Raw genomic sequence first — 17,602 nt, 5'->3', positions numbered from 1 at the left:
GATGAGTGCATTTGTTGGGAAGTATTTTAAATCATGCTCATAATTCATCCATCCCAACTATGCCTATCTAGCAATTTTGTTGCATATCAATTCCTCAAGGCTCTCACATGTGCAATATAGATGAAAGTGCAAACTTAGTTACTTCTTTTGGTATCCCCGTTTGTGATACTTGTTGCCTTTCTCAAATGCATCCCAACTATCTTCTATCCCTTGTTGATATTTGTGATGTATTTTAGTTGTTTGTGGTTAAAGTTCATGAATGTACAATAAGATAAAATTGAGCCTTTGGCCATGCTATTAAGCAAAAATTCTTATTGGTATATTGCATGACTTCGTCTTGGATATCATACTATTTTTCTTGCGTATCTATTTTATGTGTGCATGTTTCTTTGTGGATAAATATCTTTGTGATATTGCCCACTTAGAGAAACTTATACACATAAGAGATGATACATCTCCGTTTGATATCTTATTTATTATTGCGTGTTGATTGGTCATGCTAAGCAATATAATTCTTTGAAGACTATGATGATGCTTTTTGCTCATCCTTGTAATAGTCTTATAATATGCTTTATCATGCCTTTCACATATCCTCTTGGTTGAGCCTTTTTATTATGGTGCCTCTTACTTGTTGCTCAACTATCTGTTTGTTGCAAGTGTTTAGCTTACTTTTCTATCTATGATCTATTACAAATGTTTGTGTTTTAAATGAGGAAGTGAGGATTCCATGTTATGCATATTGTATTCAAATACAACATTTTAATTTATGCATGTACCTTGGGGAGCTTCCTCATTTGATTTAGAGCACTATCTTGTGGCGATCATTAGAGTTTGATTCACTTGGTATCTTTTGTTTTTGAATGATATTATGGGAGTGATGATTCCATGTTTGTGCACTTTATACTCTAATGCAAATTGTCTAGTTTTGTGCACAAACCTTGGGGAGCTTCCTCATATTATTTAGAGCAATCTTCTTGATCTTATCATAATATCTATCTTTCTTTTGGTATCCTCTTTGTGGTTCATTTGGTTGCTTGCTTCATTTGTTGAAGCGTCTTGACTTTGTTATCTTTTGCAATCTTTGATCCTATCTATAGTGTGATTCCTTCCGAATATTCGTCATTGGATATGTGCATTTGATTCCACTCAAATTATGAGAAATGCACACGCTATGGAGGAACTCTCACTATATTGGCCTTCTAAATTTTTCACCCATTTCGGCAATTGGTGCCAATGGGGGAGAAGTTTGGAGGGTTTAAGGGAATTTGGTTATGTCTTTGCTTTGTGCTTAAGCATGTGCCTTTATTGCATTGCATCTTGTTGTTTTGCATAGTTCAATATTTAGAGGAAACTCCACTAGGCTTTGAATGCCAATATATGCAATGAAAGTCAAGATCATTCACACATGCATATATTATGGGGGAGTTTGCTCTATATATTCAACTTATTTGTTACTTAAATTCCTTATATAAACCCTCTCAAAGAGATTGTCATCAATTACCAAAATGGGGGAGATTGAAAGTGTATGGCGCCCCCATGTGTGGTTTTGGTAATTAATGACAATCCCTATGGACTAATGTTTGCATTGAGTTATATTTGTAGGAGTTGTCCATAGGCAATTCTTGAACCATATGTTGGCTTCAAGGTTGCAATAAGAAGAAATTGATGAAGGATATCAAGTGTCAAGTATGTCTTGAAGATGAAGATGAAGTGAGCCCTCAAGTTACTTCAAGACATCAACATGATGAAGAATGAAGAAATGAAGTGCAAGTTCAAGATGAGCCATCTCGAAGAGATCCTTTGCTTGAGTCTTGCCATCCATATGGTGATCATGGATATGTGAAGATGCGCCGAAGAAGAAGCTCTCCCATGGTGGATTATGGGGGAGCAATCCACATGGTGGTCATGGTTATGTGAAGATGCGCCGAAGAAGTAGCTCTCCCATGGTGGTTTATGGGGGAGCAATCTACAAGACTTCGTCAAGCAAGCACAAGCAAGAAAGGCGTTCCATCTTGTTGAGGTCAAGATCATCGTCATCAAGCTCAAGTGGAATGCGCAAGTATAAGGTTTGCTCTTGATAGGGTTTCTTTCTCACCGGTCTCATAGTGTAGTTGGAGACCGGTTTATAGTTTAGTTGCCGTACTATCAAGAGGGCTCTCGAGTGAGTAACTTGATCGTATCGTTCGGAGAGAGCTCAAACCTTTGCATCCCTGCATCATCTTTCTTGGTTGTTATTTGGACCTTATCCATGTGATGTTTTAGAGCTTGTGCTTATTCTCATGACAAGCTCTAGTTCATCGAAAACGGATTTTGCATAGATCACTTGTTGCGTTTTCGAGTTTGGTTCATCATCTTTCTTGGTTATTATTTGGATCTTATCCATGTGATGATTTAGAGCTTGTGCTTATTCTCATGACAAGCTCTAGTTCATCAAGAATGGTTTTTGCATGGGCAACTTGTTGCATTTTCGAGATTGGAGGTTTTACCGGTATGTCTTTTTTAGATAGGTCAAACCTTTCATCATTTGTTTCTATCCTCCCTTGTTGGACTATGATGGTTTCCTGCATGATCTTGTAGAGCTTGTTCCTAGCTTCAAAACAAGCCCAAGATCATCAAAATCGGAGTCCGGATGCTAAAGTTATGCCCGTTTTAGTTTTGGTGTTTCTGCAGTTTTCTGGGGGGGCGGATAATCCGGCCCGAATGACCAAAACTGGGACAATATCCGGCCAAATATCCGGCCCGAGCCAGGGGCGATTTCGGGGGGCGGATAATCCGGCCCGGGGGCGGATTTTCCGGCCTGGGAGGTCCCAAACGGTCATATTTCGTTGGGAGGGGGTATATAAGACCCCCTTCTTCCTCCTTGGGCTGGTTGGTTCACTTTCTCTCTCTCCCCTCCATTGTTGTACTTCAAAGCTTGCCCTAGTTCTTGATTCCTCCCATGATTCTTGCATATTCTTGAGGGAAAAGAGAGAGGAGATCTAGATCTACATTTCTACCAATCAAATCCATCTCTTTGTGAGTGGAACTCTCTAGATCTTGATCTTGGTGTTCTTTGTGAATTCATTTGTTCTTCCTCTCTTATTCCCCCAATAGCTTTTGTAGCTTTGTTGGAATTTGAGAGAGAAGGACTTGAGCATCTTTGTGGTGTTCTTGCCATTGCATTTAGTGCATCGGTTTGAGTTCTCCACGGTGATTCGTGGTGGTGAAAGCAAGAAGGTTGTTACTCTTGGGTTCTTGGAACCCTAGACGGATTCTAGGCCTTTGTGGCGGTTTGTTGGGAGCCTCCAATTAAGTTGTGGATGTGTGCCCCAATCTTTGTGTAAGGCCCGGTTTCTGCCTCGAAGGAAATCCCTTAGTGGAACCGTGACCTAGGCCTTTGTGGCGAGGGTCACCGGAGATTTAGGTGAGGCGCCTTCGTGGCGTTCGGTGTGTGGTGTGAGTACCGCATCTTGGGGTGAGGCCTTTGTGGCGTTGGTGTGCATCGAGCAACCACACCTCAAGGTGAGCCTCTTGTGGCGTTCGGGAGCACTAAGCCACCGTACCTCTCCAACGGAGATTAGCACTCGCAAGAGTGTGAACTTCGGGATAAATCTTCATCTCCCGCGTGCCTCGGTTATCTCTATACCCGAGCTCTTTACTTATGCACTTTACCTTGTGATAGCCATCGTGCTTGAAGTTATATATATCTTGCTATCACATGCTTGCTTGTATTGCTTAGCATAAATTGTTGGTGCACTTAGGTGAACCTTTGCTTAGAATAAGTTGTTGGTGCACATAGGTGAACCATAGTATATAGGCTTTGGGCTTGACAAAGTAAATGCTAGTTTTATTCCGCATTTGTTAAGCCCATCTCGTAAAAGTTTTAAATCGCCTATTCACCCCCCCCCCCCCCTCTAGGCGACATCCGTATCCTTTCACACGCCCCCTTTTTTTCTTTATTTTTTCCATCCAAAACCTGTAATGGTGTTTACCTTTAAATGGACTGAGCTGTCTCCTTATGATCTTATGTCCCCACCGGTGTCCTATGTTTCTCGATATGAGTACAACGCTCTGCTTTGCTGTTGAGACTTGGAACGTTCGCGGGCTGGGTGAGGACGACAAGTGTGTTACGGTTTGTGCTGACCTTGCCGCCGCTAGGCCAGGCCTGGTTGCGCTCCAGGAAACCAAGCTGAGTTCTCTTTCGGCCCAGAAATGTGCCTCCTTCCTTCCTCCCAAACTCCGCAACAACCGTGCCGTTGACGCTATGGGGTCCTCTGGTGGTCTCCTTTCGGCCTGGGATCAAAACATTTTTGATCTGGTGGACTCTTTTTCCTCCCGTCACACTCTCTCGCTCGACCTTGCGTTTAATTGTGATGCCTCTAGATTCCGTTTTACCAACGTCTATGCCCCCTGCGATCGGGCCGAGAAAGAAAGCTTTCTGACCCACCTCGCTACACACGAGCCTAGTGATGATGTTCCGTGGATTATCGTTGGTGATTTCAACCTCACCAGGGATCCTTCAGACCGCAACAACGATAATTTTTCCCATTTGGAGGCGGCCATGTTTAACGACGCTATCCACGACCTCTGTCTGATTGAGCTTCCCCTGTCCGATCGTAACTACACTTGGTCTAACCGCCGTGCAACCCCAACCCTTATTCGCCTGGATCGGGTTTTCATCAATCACGCTTGGAATGACCGTTTCCCCTCCTCCTCTCTCTCCTCCCTTGCTAGAGACACTTCTGACCATGTTCCGCTGATCGCCACGATCTCCACCTCTATCCCCAAGCGAGGTTTCTTCCGGTACGATGCTGCCTGGGGGCTTCACGCCAGTTTTCGCAGCACTATTGCTTCCCACTGGCGGGGAACCTCCAGATCCGGCCCCACCTCCCAGCTTGTTGCCCGCCTGCGCCAATGTAGATTCCGCTGTAAGGCTTGGGCAAAACGGCGTTCCTCTTCTCTCCTCCGAGAACAGGACTGCAGGCTTCTCATTAATCTCCTGGACATCCTGGAGGAATCTCGCCCCCTGTCCCTTCTCGAGAACCGTCTTCGCTCCCTAACCATGGACTCTCTCCACCTGGCTATTAAGGAGAGGTCCCTCTATTGGAGGACGAGGGCGAAGGTCCGCTATGCCCTCGAGGGTGATGAGAACACTAAGTTCTTTCACACCTCTGCCACATGTCGCCTCCGGCGTAACTCCATCACCTCTCTCGAGATGGATGGGGTTACGACCACATCCCACCCCGGTAAAGCTCTCATTCTTAAAGCCTACTACTCCGAGCTCTTAGGTGCCGTTAGCCCTACCTTCTGGCGTTTCGACCTCAGATCGCTCTATCATGCGGGCCCCTCACTCCCTATGTCCCTCAGCGCTCCCTTCACCCGCGATGAGATTAAGCTTGCCTTCCTCTCCATGAACAGGCTGTCTAGTCCTGGCCCTGATGGTTTTGGTCCGGCCTTTTTTTCCTCTTTCTGGGACACGGTTGCCCCTGATGTTTTTGCGGTCTTTGACTCTTTCTACAAGGGCAACATCGACCTCACCCGCATTAACCGAGCCTTCCTCGTTCTCCTCCCAAAAACAGACGGTGCCAACAACCCTTCCCTTTTTCGGCCTATCTCCCTCCAGAACTGCATAATGAAAGCCATCACAAAAGTCCTGACCACACGGTTACAGGCGGCTATCCACTCCCTCGTTGACGCCGACCAGACTGGTTTCCTCTCTGGGCGCCGTATCTCGGAAAACATTGTCTACGCTGCTGACATCATCAGATGCTGCCACTTGCGCAAAGCCCCCACCCTTGTGTTCAAAATCGACTTCAAAAAGGCCTTCGACTCGGTCAACTGGGATAGCCTCCTGGCCATCCTTAGGGCTCGGGGGTTTGATGACCTCTGGTGCGACTGGATGGACCGTATTCTCAAAACCGGCCATACTGCGGTGCTCCTCAACGGGGTTCCCGGTGATTGGATCCGCTGCAAAAATGGCCTCCGTCAGGGAGACCCGCTCTCCCCCTACCTCTTCATCATTGTGGCAGATGTTCTTCAACGCCTGATCCGCAACGCGTTTACCCTGGGCAAGCTGTCGCACCCCCTCTCGCCCACCACCCCCTGCCCCGTCCTCCAATATGCGGACGACACGCTTATCATCTGCAAGGCGGACGCTGGGGCCGCGTCGCATCTCAAGCTTGTTCTCGATGATTTCGCCACAGCCACCGGGCTCGCGATAAACTTCCACAAATCCTGTTTTATCCCTATGAACGTCCTTCCGCGGGATGTGGCCCTCATGGCATCCTCCCTCGGATGTCCTGTCTCCTCCTTCCCCCAACCCTACCTCGGACTCCCGCTTTCTCCCACTAAACTTCCCATCTCGGCTTACGCCCCGCTCATTCTTTCCTTCGACCGTCTCCTCTCGGGGTGGCGTGCTCTACTCCTCTCTTCGGGGGGGCGCCTCGTGTTATGTAATGCTGTGCTGAACAACCTTGCTACCTACTATATGTGCTCGTATTTGCTTCCACAGGGTGTGCTCGAAAGTATAGATAAAAGGAGGCGCGCCTTCTTCTGGACCGGCAAGGATTCTTGCTCGGGTGCTCGTTGTCTAATTGCTTGGGATAAAGTTTTGTTGTCTAAGCAGGAGGGTGGCTTCGGCGTTAAGGATCTCCACCGGCAGAACAGGTGCCTCCTTTTAAACTTTGTCCATAGATTACACCAGACTGACTCGCTTCCTTGGAAAGATTGGTTTCGACAACATTCAGGGCGCGACCTCGGCGACATGACCTCTACCCCGTCCTTCCTCGACGGAATTGTGCAGGAATGCCTCCCGCTCTACCGTGCTATTACACGCGCCGGTATAGTGAGTGGCACCACCACCTCCTTTTGGCTCGAAAGGTGGCTCCCCGGCAGACCGCTCGCCGAGCGGTTCGCGGCGCTCTTCTCCCACGTCACCAGGCCTCATGCGACTGTGGCCACGGTCGTCGCCTCGGGCTTCTCACTACAGCCGCGACTGAGTTCCGCCGCCACGCATGAGTTGGCCATTGTCCAGGGCTATGTGGACGCTGTCGATCTCGTCGACGGGCCGGATCTCCGCTTCATCGACTCTCCTTCGACCCCCCCGTTCAGCTCTCGTGAGGCCTACCGCATGCTCTCTCCGCGTCGCGTCCCTGACGCGTCTGCATGCAAGGCTTGGGAGCTGAAGCTCCCCGCGAAGATCATACCTCGCCGACATCGACAGGCTCAGTACGAGAGCCAACCTCTTCTTCAAGAACTGCGCGCCCTCCGACTCCTGCGCGGCATGTTCTGACACTGAGACCGGGAGACATCTCTTCTTCGACTGCCCCATCTCTGTGGAGGTCTGGGCCAGGCTTGGGGTGCCCATCCCCCGCGACGATTTCTCCATTTGGGACCTTGCCCCACCGACTGCCGTGGACTCTTCTATTTGGCGCGCTGGCATTGCAGCGATTTTATGGTCGATTTGGAAGGCGAGGAACGATCTCGTTTTCAACGCCAAGCCCTCCACCGCACGCCTTGTGCTCCGTCGGGCAGGTGCCGACCTCGTGATTTGGCGTTGGCGATACAAGATCCATGACCGTGAGAGTATAGATAGTCTTCGGAATTCTATCCTCCTTGCTGCTATGTAGATGTTGTATGACACGCTCTAAATCCCCTTGTACCCCCTTCTCTCTTACTGTATGTTGTGACTGCCAAAGTCAACTCGAGTAATATAACAAGCGGTGGGGAATTTAATCCCCCCCGTAATTCTCGAAAAAAAAAAGGCTGCCACCAAATTAGGCCCATGCACGAGCACGATGAAGACGGAGTAGTTTCAATGGCACCAAGCTTAACGGCAATACTCAATGCTATACTCCTCTCTAGGGGGCAGAGATGAGAAAGGTAAAGGCCCTTTCTATTCTGGAGCGATGATGGTCTACGTACTCCTATGACTACTGTCTACTGCCACTCTGTGAGCCTCAAGGCGTTGACCTATTTGCCTCGCGCCCCTGAATGCATACTTTAGCGCAAGCCCTAATCTATGCTAGCCCGTCACGGGTTCTTGCTCTTGCACGCACTGCTCCAACTATTCACGCAGATCGACCGTGCGAATGTCCGTGCACTGATCGATAGCCGAGCCGTTGCCTCTGATGCATGGTCTCTCTTGGCTGCTGGCCCCCATCTGCATCTACTAGATTTAGATGTGCGCCTTGGCGCACGACCCCGTAGAATTCGTACAAATTTACAGTTCGTATGAAAATTATAAAAATCAGGCGGGTGATGATAATACATTTTTTAGGTTTCATAGAAGAAGGTCAATCGGATGAAATTAGGATAAAACACATGAATTCACGAATGAAGGGAAGGTAGTTAGCATATATTTTAAAACCTGGTTGCTGCATGATTGTTCTCTCTTTGCTGGAACATGTATACTTCTTTGTTAGTTTTTTTTTTGACAATCCCTTCTTTGTTACAGTTGTGCTAATTATTTTATTTAATGTTTGGTCTCTAATTATAAATATAGTGCAACTTAAAATGATGTATTATGTGGATTCTCATTTAACTGATTTGTAGAGTGCAGCTTCGTTTTTTTAGAGTCTGAAGATCAAGGAGGCTATCATTGTGTTTGACATAGTGCAGTTTGCAATTAAGTTCTCATAAATATCTTCTGGATGCAAGCTGCTGATCGAAATATATTCTCCCTGAGAACATGGGAGGCAATGATGGCCTCTATCACCTGGTTGGCTTGGCGCACGCCCCTATCGTTCGTACTGAACGGTTTGTAGAACATTTTATAATAAGCAAATGGTTAAACGCCATGTTGAGCATTCATACAAATCATTCATTAGGCAGCAAATACAATGGGCAAGATGTTATGTGCAATAATGTGCTGGGACATATGTGTGTGAAACAGAGAAACATATTAAGCAACCGTGTAGGAAACAGAGAAATTTATTACAGTAGAAATAGCCTTGTTCTAAGACAAAGTAGCTTACACTAATTCACTTGTACTATTGTTTTGTAAAATGATGGGAAAAAATGGTGAACTGGTCTGTTTTAAATGTATAGACTCTCACCGACCGGTGAAAAAAAATTATAATTTCAGCAAGCATGTCATCTACACGAAATAAAAATTTCACCAGGGTCAATTCCCTTAGACCATGCAACAGCCATTTCCTCTATATGTTGTGAAGAGTATGCTCAGATTTTCCCTAGAAACAACATGACACTATAAAAAGAGCCTTCTTGCAGCAATCAGATAAGAAGCCAGTGACATTGCTAATATGAGGTTTCCAAAGAAGCACCATTGCACGTTCACAGAGTGAGTTCCGGTGTTCGTAGTGGCAAGCTAACTTGACAAAATTTTGGAAACTCCCTTGGACTAAGTACCTACGTTAAATATGATGATAACAAAACACTACTACATTAAATATGATGATAAGAAAACACTACATTAAGCATACTGATAAGGAAACATCAAATGAAGCACAAACACTTGTCCGTTTCAGTTTACTGGATACACGGAAAAATTATCAGCTCATAAATGGATGGTAAAACACTTAAACATCATTAATATAACATGGAAAATAAGTAGAGTACTCAGAAAATAAGTAGACATATAGAATGTAGAGAAATATATTTCACATAGCATCAGCCGTACAAATTTAGAGCAAAGCACATTGCTCTTCCACGACACACTAATGTGCAGTTCACTGAGACACTAACCTAGAGCAGAAAGATAATTTCACAATCTTTTATCAGTTCATACAAACCATATATGTTGCCAGTATTATGCAGCAATGATTCACTAAAAAAATATGTAGGAAGATAGATCAATATACTTACTGAAGAACATAAAGGACCTATGGTTGTTCTTCTTCTGTAAACACATGAGCTGAAGACTGACAGTATATAATTCAAAATGATGGAGCATGACAAACTCTAGAGCTGCCTTAATAATTCCTTACGATGTAAACTAAGAAGTACATGGTTGAATTGTTACATTGAATCAGAAAGGTCAATGCACAACTACAGACCATGAACAACCGCAGTCAACCAAACAAAATACACGCATCATTTATTAAATAAACATTTGGCTGCAAGGGCATCCCTGGAGTGGTAATTTTGACTCCGGAATAGGAGATCAACAAATGGAAGGTTAAAAAATGACATGGGCCATTGGACTGATGTGCACACTATCCCGTCCAGTGCATTACCCTCTGACTCAACTTATTCTGTAGATGCAAGATACCATCTTAAAAGGACGATGAAGTTTGATCTATTGCTTATTTTAGTTACTCATCTGACTGGTATTTCTAATGCTGACTTGGAATTGCTTCAGTTCTTATCAAAGGAACTTAATCAATTTAGCAAAGTGCCCACAAAAATCTAACTCTAGTTGGCTTCAAGTCTTGGTATGTGTCAAGTTGTGTAGGTCAAGGTTGCCACTGAAATCCTCTAAATCGTACATGTATAATTAAATCAAATGGAGCTTCCGGTTAGTTTATATGATTAAACTAAATGGAGCTTCTAGATAGTTTATATGTCCTCGGCTATGAAAAATGAAGTAATTGAAGGATCGGTGAAAAAATAAATTGTATACATTTTACAAATGGTACTTACCAATTTACATGACTGGAACTGGAAGTGTGATATGAACTGTGTCAAGACTCGAGAGAGGTCAGATGACAAAACATTGTAGGTATAGAGAACATCCAAACCAATGGATATATGCACCAAGGTTTGGCAAAACAAAAGAACTTCAAGCCCAAAATATGCATAATAATCATCTATTCTGTATTGAAAAGTTTTCTTCCAGCATAACGTGAACAATAAAAGGGGAGAATGGTGGAAAAGAATAAAAGGATAGGAATATATAAGGATTAATGATTGCTTTCTTTTCGTTTCTTTATAACTAACCTATGAACGATACCTGGTATGTCACCTTTTTATCCATTCTAAATTAAATTTACGATATAAAATTCATAGGTATGGGGATTTTCATAACCATAATATATATGCCACCATGGCCTGGTGCCTCAACAGGAGATAATCGAATCAACAAATGAACAAATAGGAAACAAATAGGAATGCAACCTAACAATCATAGGTGAAGTAAGAAGACGTACCTCGCAAGCAAGGAGACAATGTGAAACCTCCGGTTTTCCATTCGAGTACATGATTCATAGAGAAAACTGCAAAGCCAACAAATATTTGAGTAAAAAATCACATGAATGCAAATTCTATTGCATTTTAAGGACATATACAGTTTCATAGTAAAATTTCACAGGAGTTCACGCTTCGTATTAAAACCAAGCCATACCCATTTGAGCTCATTCGGCTGGCTCTAGCACGAATGAGCCCAGCATATAAATGATGTGGACAAACTGGTGTATACCGATCCCTTTGCCTCCTAAATCACAGGGAACATATTATTACCTAGCAAGGCACATTTGTATTCCTCCTTCCCGAGCTGCTGCAGGAAGATGGGGATCCCATGATAGAGAGAAACAGAGAGAAAAGGAGATAAAGAGAGAAGATGAGGAAGGACCTTCAGGTTTGAGCCCCATGAAGAGGCACGCGCATAGGATGTGGTAGAGGAGCCTCACCTAGGCGTTTCCCTCCGGTAGGTTTTGGCGGCTTCTCATGCTCCATGAGGGTGAGGATGGCGGCAGTGTGCACAGCGGAGAAGCCCGGGCACCGAGGAGCGACGAGGACCACCTCCTCCTCCATCTCTCTGCGTCGTTGTTGGGCGGCGAGGGACGATGATAGCGGCGGTTTTCTGTGGGCGCACACGCCACCGGCTGCTACCACGGCGAGGCGATTGCCTCGTCCTCGGCTTGCTCCTCTTCCTCCTCCAACGCCACCTGCTCTCTCCCGCGTCAGCCACCAGTCCAAGTAAAATAGAAGATTGAAGTGGACAACACCCTTCCCTGCTCTCTGTTTCAGGACAAATGAAAAGTTTTTATAAATGTGTATTTCACAAAAATGAACAGCTTATATATACATATATTATGCGCATTACCTAGACCTCATAATACAATTCTTATAACTTAGCTTGAGATAGTACTTTAGCACCTAGCCGAGAGCAATTAAGAAAACCAGATACGGACAGAAACCGAGAATTGACTGAAAGACCAACGGAGAAATGATACCAACGGATTGCTAAGAGAGATAAAAGCTCCAGCTCCCCAAAGTCAAGAAAATTGATCAACTTTAGTTATTCAGTGTGCTTAACATAGCTGAAAATTACCAGATGCATTCCACTATTACCTAGGGATAATTTGCTCACACATGTTTTAAATACCCAGCTGACCGCGCTTTTAATCACGACAACATGCACTGAGAGTAGCTTGTGCACCATATCAAATTAACCGTATTAGCACATAGAGCCTCATAACCAAGTGGAAGTTACAAAAAGTTTATCCTTATGAGTCTCCACCACATTACGACATGAAATGTCTTTGAAATTGCACCCATTTAGAGAATTCAATAGGAGGATGGATACCTTACATGCACATATATTCAAAATATTACCTCATCCAAAAAGTTTCAACAACCCAATGGGGTATGATAAACTATAAATTCAGTATATATACACCATTAAAAATTGCATATTACTAATTGAGTCGATGGCTGCAACACTTCAGACTATAAATATAGGCAGCAAACTATTTCAATTACAAATATATCAGAACTGAAGTGAAATAAAGAACCAATAATGCAGACCAATTAGCCGCTCGCTGACAATGATGGAGGTATAAATTAGGGCCACCTCAAAATTGTCACGAAAGTTGTACACATAATTATATGTAAAAAAAAGTAAAATGGTTTCACGAGACTGCATGCACACAATGAAAGCTCTTTAGCAACTAAAAAAATGAAGATATCCATTGCCACATAACTCTATTAGATACCAGGTAAGGCAAAAGATCTAGTCCTCACTTGTCAATGGAAAGAATCACCGATGGTGGCATCTCCAGACTCAAGTGTGTCACTCAAGTCTCGCTCTGTCAACAATTGAAGATTTTGCTAAATAGTAAGAATCTGCACTCTCAATAAAGAAATCATTAAAACAACAATGAGACATGATTACACGTTGATGCACATAATCTCAAGTTCGGATGTCAGGTAGTTACTTAGTTCATAAATATTAAAGAGACAGACTCTTGCCATGAGCTGCTGAATAAAATGCGCAACCCGAATTTCATATTTTGTACATGAATCAAACAGTTTAAAATGCAGTACAGTCACTTCAGTTTCTAGTATGCAATCAAATGGAGATAATGTAGGTGATACCTAAATCACAATTCGGCCCAATAATATAAGTCACAATGTGAGTTACTAATCTGTAATAAAAATCATTTTTCTACAGAAAAAAGCAATTACAAGTGGAAAAAAAATATTTGCAGAGTAAATAATTGAGTGTCGTTCCAGCAAAAATCAAGTAGCTCATTGTGAAACATTTATAAATCCAACACAATCATTGTGAAATATCATGTTACCATGACTATCTTTGACTACTAAATTTTAATGAAGTTAACAACAGGTTAAACTTAAAAACAATAAACATGAGAAGTCAGCAACAACTTATCCCCTTCAAAATGCATGGCCAAGTATACAAGAAATTCAGAAATATGTTTTATGTGTATTTTCGTAATAAAACTTCAATATAACATACCAGTATACCACCATGACCTCTTAAATCTTTGTACTCATCTATGAATATGTTTGAACAGAAAACAGTAACAGCGAGCAGGGGCAAGGGTGGGGTTGGGGTGAGGGGTAAAGGATCTTGAACAGTTAAACTGGACATGAAAAAGGATCGATCTCTTACCTGCATCCGCGTATTCAGGTGTCACCAAGGATCATGATGGTGTCATTGGCGGTGTCGGTGTCGGTGTCGTTGTCGTCAGCATGGTACTCATCGAGATTGGAGCACCGCATCAGACAGTGTCCATTCCTCCACCAAACTACCTGGAGAATCACTAAAAGAAAAACATCAGCACAGTTTCTTCGCAAAGCCTGATTCATCTATATTTAGTGTGAAAATTCACCACAAAGGTAATCACCTTTTCAGTATGGTTCCTGTTCTTAAACACAAGCGACCATAGTATCCCCATTTGGTTGTAGAACTGGACATGGGCTGGTTACCATAAAATTCTGCAGTGGTCACTTTTCTTTCGTAAGTAGACATGATTGTAGTTCTACATAAACCTGCACGGTTAGAGAGGGTGGATTACTTAAAAACACAAGCACATGGAAAATCACCAAAGGACACCATTAATTCTGAAATCACAAATGGCACACTCAAAAGTCAGAATCTGTCCAATGCATTCATGTAGGTGAGACAGCGGCCTGTGAGAAGAAGGGGACATAGAGAGAGGCGTCATCTTTTCATTGGTCGTTTCATCGACAACAACCCAGGTGTCCACATCTCTGCCCCGTTTTCTCGCATGTGGCTTTGCTCTGATAGATTGAGTCATCTAAGTAATAACCAGACAAACATCATGCAAGGAAAAGTACGCATCCTTAACAATAAGCGGCAAGAAATATGATAAATATTGTTTGATAAATGTAGGTAAGCTTCCTAGCTAAAGGAAAGGTGAAATTGCATAACCTTCTGCAGCTACATTCAAACAGACTCCAAAAGCACCAATATATATAGTCGAAGCAAGAGAAAATAAAAATCAACGGCAAGAGTTTACAGTGCAAAAAAGGGCGACCGGGGTTCTGTAGAAATAGTCAACGCGCATTAGGCGAGCTCTTTGCTTGGTTAAGATATGTGCATAAATAACCAAAGATATAAGGAACACCTTGTCAAGTCGTCCACGTCTTGTGTCATATACAATGAACAACATAAAAGTAAACACAGTTCTATTTGTAATTTCAGTGAATATCCGTAGTTGCAAAATAGTAAGCATATTCTACTATTTCATTCTTTACTTTAACCATACAAAAATGATTTTATCTAGTATGATTCACTGAACACGCCTTTACGATTTAACCTCTATGTTGATTATGTGGATCCCTCTACCTTATACTGCTAGTATGCTAGTAATAACTGCGGCAAACAATGCACACATAATTAATATTTCTAGCACACTATTCACATAACAGGGCCATCTATTTCCCATGTGGATATCTTTAAATTTCATTCAGCAATCTTATTTCTAGCCAAATAAAAACCAAAACAATAACTCCAGTATATTTCTCTGTCCAAAACTGCAGGAATCGCTTCACTCTTTTCTCTCTCTGACCAGACCTCCCGTACTTGAAAGAAAAGATTGGAGGGCGGCCGTACCTAATGGGGAGCAGAGACGGCTGGAGGAGAAGGATTTCTGAACACGACCATAGCCCCAAAAATCTATTCGGCTCCAGATCTTGCAATAAAAAACAACACAAAAGGGGATTAATCCATTTGACGGTTACATTGACCCAGCCACCTTCTCTCCCATTGCGCATCAAAATTCCACTTCTTTATGACCAACTTCTTTTGCTTGGTTACACCACGAACATCAAAAGTCATATCTCAAGCAGCATTAGACTTACATGTACACCTGCAACAACGGAAAATATTATGACTGCAAATGCAAATTAAACATAAGAAGGGCATCCCAGAATATAGAAGAACACACGGTTAGGTGATGAAGCTTTACCTCCATATCTCAGAGACACAAGGTGTCCCTTATCTTGAAAATCTTTAGAACTGTTGATATTCAGAACTCTGGAGCATGAAAGTCAATGAAATAAAGATCCCATCTTGCCATATGGTTCAAAACGTAATTTCCATTGAAGTGAATTAATATGACAGAAATATGTAAATCAACAACATAGGATTTACCTCCAGCACCAAAGAGTGCTCTGATTCACCATCTAGCCATACATCATCATCTCCCCTTCAACCTAGCCCCACACAAGAGCAATCTTCTACCTGACTTGGCCAAAACATCAAGATCTGGATGGGTTGATAACATGCCAAGACGAGAGAGGGAGAGATTGATCGATTGAGAGAGGGAGAGATAGAGAGAGAGAGACTGATTGATTGAGAGAGGTTGAGAGAGAATACGACCTGTACCTCAGTTTGGTGCTCGTGGTCAGGAGGAGGACCGAGTACCTCGTCGCTTCGCTCGGGGTCGAGGTCGAAGTAGAGCAGGTCGTTGCGGCCCTCCCACTGGACATCATCGTGGTCGTTCCTCTGGCGGCCGGCGTCCTCCCTCGCTCCTCTGCGCGCTTGACCTCCTCCTCCTCCTCCTCCCCAAGCCGCCCCGCCATGTCGGCTCCTGCGGAGGTCGCCCGCGCTGCCCTCGTCGCTGGCGCCGATGTCGGCCGCGCCGCCCGTCGCCCGCGCAGGAGGTGATCGGGAGAGAGGCGCAGGAGATGGAGGTGGCGGCGGGATGGGGGCGCGAGGGGAGAGGAAGGGGAGGAGACGGGCAGAGGAGTGGGGATTGGGGAGCGATTGGGGGCGTGGCAATTGGTGGAGGCTAGCCAGACACCGGGCCGAACGGGGCTTTTCGCGACCCATGGATAAAAGGTGGGTTCGCGCAAGGGCCTCAGCGCCCTGGACGGAACGGCCGGCCGAGATCGCGCCACGTCAGCTCGATCGGACGGCCGAAAATCCAAAGCGCTGTGAGAGCTCCATGAGGGTGCAGCAATCATACCGTGAGATGCTCGGTTTTTCATCATGTCATATTAGGCTGGTCATAGTGGTAAGTAAGTATCATGTACTAGTATCATGCATATGATAATTGTGTATGATACTATCTCTATAGTGGTTAGTATCATGAAGTAGTATCATAGTCATGTTATATTTATTGCTTTTTAGAATTTCAATGCAAATTTGTGCACAAGATATGTTTGGCATTAACTTTTCTCGTGACATGTGCTATGATACATTATCTACATATGTTACTCTAATTTCTTCTCTTCTTCTTAATTAGCTGCCAGATTAGCATTTTGTGGGACCAATGTGCATGATACTAGCTATGATACTAGCACTATGGCTATCTGTTAAAGATTGATCTAAGTGGCACTTTGCCGACTTTGAATCACTTGTGGGCTTTAAGAAATACTCTTAACCACCTATTGCTCTTTACTCTTTAGGGAACCGTAATTTTGCTTGTTTGAGTCACTTGACTTAGCCATTTTTAGTACATGATGGGTTAAAAATAGCTAAGACGCGTCCGTTTGTTTGGCTACTTCAGCCAGGTCACGTTATTTAAGATGGCTAGACTCAACTATGTCGACCATCTAAAAAATTCTAAGACCCTCTAGGTAGACAAAAGAATTAGGTCATGCCACTCAACAAAGCCTGGCCAAACCAAATGAAACCAACCATATGAGTTTAGAAGTTTTACAAGAAGGCGCAAATAGTAAAATCGGGCAAAGAACATTTTAGGTCAAAGAAGTCAAGCTACTGCTCCAACTATTCGTTCCCTTCTGTAAGCGGGCCTGCAGATCGACCCTGCGAATGTCCGAGCACAAGTGGATGGCCGAGGCATTGCCTGGAGTACGACTACTGTGATGCATTGTCCCTCTTGGCTGCTGGCGCCCAGCTGCATCTATGCTGGGCTTACCATGGAATTATGGACAAGCTTACAAATGGAATTGGGCAGAAGCTAGCCACCGAGAGGAAATTAAACGG

General features: G+C 44.0%; 1 long non-coding RNA gene across 12 annotated transcripts; it reads right to left on the bottom strand.

Annotated features, from left to right (window-relative positions):
* Positions 1 to 8,899: 8,899 nt before the first annotated feature.
* LOC127300023 (uncharacterized) lies at positions 8,900 to 16,444 on the bottom strand. Of its 12 annotated transcripts, none has more exons than XR_007850846.2 (9): positions 16,037 to 16,444; positions 15,803 to 15,892; positions 15,618 to 15,685; positions 15,263 to 15,518; positions 14,031 to 14,175; positions 13,796 to 13,935; positions 12,904 to 12,968; positions 11,088 to 11,898; positions 8,900 to 9,348 (listed from the first exon to the last, which is right to left on the bottom strand). It is a non-coding gene; the product is annotated as an uncharacterized lncRNA (long non-coding RNA). The 12 variants fall into 12 exon arrangements; XR_007850842.2 differs by having other exon boundaries at positions 8,900 to 11,153; positions 11,282 to 11,898; XR_007850854.2 differs by having other exon boundaries at positions 8,900 to 11,153; positions 11,398 to 11,898.
* Positions 16,445 to 17,602: the final 1,158 nt, after the last annotated feature.

This window comes from Lolium perenne, chromosome 5 (genome assembly GCF_019359855.2).
Source record: "Lolium perenne isolate Kyuss_39 chromosome 5, Kyuss_2.0, whole genome shotgun sequence".
Classification (NCBI taxonomy): Eukaryota; Viridiplantae; Streptophyta; class Magnoliopsida; order Poales; family Poaceae; genus Lolium; species Lolium perenne.
The sequence above is the reverse complement of the archived record's forward strand: the minus strand, read 5'-3'. Positions and strand labels throughout refer to the sequence as shown.